Here is a 1,707-nt window from a genome sequence, read left to right as displayed (position 1 = left end):
TACAGCTACATATGTCAGAATGCAGAACAGCAACAAGAGAGTTCATGTATCATTCTTGTTTGGTAAAGCCAGAGTAGCTCCACTCAAACCTGTGACTATTCCTCGTTTAGAGCTCACAGCTGCAGTTATGGCTGTTAGACTGAATATCATGCTTCAGTCAGAGCTTCAGCTGCCATTGGAGAAGGCTTGCTTCTGGACTGACAGCACATCAGTTCTAAAATATATCAAAAATGAAGACAGAAGGTTTCAAACCTTCGTTGCTAACAGAGTAGCAATCATTAGAGACAACACAGACATTGAGCAGTGGAGACACGTGCCTTCATCTTTAAACCCTGCTGATGATGCTTCCCGTGGATTTAAAGTTGACAGCCTTTTGAACCAAAAATGGATAGAAAGTCCTACATTTTTGTGAGAACCTGAAGATAAATGGCCCAAGTCTCCAATGGATTTCAGTATGACTACTGATGACCCAGAACTAAAGCAGACTCCCTTGATCAATGCTACAATCATTAACTCAAATAATGCAACTTTTCAGTTAATAGCATTCTTCTCAAACTGGCAAAAATTGAAGTCTGCAGTTGCTTGGTTCATCAAGCTAAAAGGAGTTCAGCTGAAACTGAAGGCTGGCTGAGTAAATGGCCATCTCTGAAAACATTAACCTTCCTCATATTCTAGCAAAGGACCGGCACATATCCTCTGACATTTTCACTTACAGCTTGGTCATGGAGGTAGAAATCATGTCCTCTCAGCTGTAAGAAGAAAATTTTGGATAACAAATTGAGTTTCATAGCAATATGTTCATTCTGCAGGCTGTATGGAGGACAAACCAGGCAACATCAGATGGCAGACTTGCCAGAGGAATGAGTGGTCCCTGATCTATCACCATTCACAAATGGTGATAGATTATTTTGGGCCTATTGACAGGAAAAGAGGGAGCAATGTTGTACAACGCTACGGAATAGTATTCACTTGCCTGACAAGCAGGCCGTGCACCTTGAAGTGCACGGCCCTGCACTTCAAGGTGCATGCATTAAGACAGTGCATGTCTTAATGCACTGTGGCGATTTATCTCTCAAAGAGGGCAAGTTTCACACATGAGATCAGATAACGGTACCAATTTCATAGGAGCAGAAAGAGAGCTATGAGAAGGTCTAGTCTTTCTAAACAATTGAAAAATTGAGAATGCCATGGCACCCAAGGGGATCAAATGGAGTTTTAACCCACTATCTGGATCACATTGTGGCGGGATTTGGGAGTGCCTCATCCGAATGATCAGAAAGGTTTTGCTCTCAGTGCTCCATCAACAAATGTTGGATGATGAAGGATTTCACACTGTATTTTGTGAGGCAATACTTAACGATCGTCCCATCACAAAGTTATCAGAGGACCCCAATGACCTTGAGGCTTTAACACTCAACCACTTGCTCCTCATATAGGTAAAGTCAGCTCTCCCACCAGGGTTTTTTGACAAAAAGGATCTTTACGCTAAAAGATGGAAACAAATCCAATACATTTCAGATCTTTTTTGGAAAAGTTGGATTCAAGAATATCTACCATTAATACAATAACGACAAAAATGGATAAAGAGAAAAAGGTGCTTCATCCCTGGAGATGTAGTTGTAGTTATGGACTTCACAACACCTTGAGGATCTTGGATATTAGGGAAAGTTATTAAAACTTTTCCAGATAAAGGGTCTGGTGCGAGTA

The sequence above is a fragment of the Poecilia latipinna genome, unplaced genomic scaffold (genome assembly GCF_001443285.1).
Source record: "Poecilia latipinna isolate Pla-1442-1.1 unplaced genomic scaffold, P_latipinna-1.0 Scaffold4158, whole genome shotgun sequence".
NCBI classification, from domain to species: domain Eukaryota; kingdom Metazoa; phylum Chordata; class Actinopteri; order Cyprinodontiformes; family Poeciliidae; genus Poecilia; species Poecilia latipinna.
The sequence above is the reverse complement of the archived record's forward strand: the minus strand, read 5'-3'. Positions refer to the sequence as shown.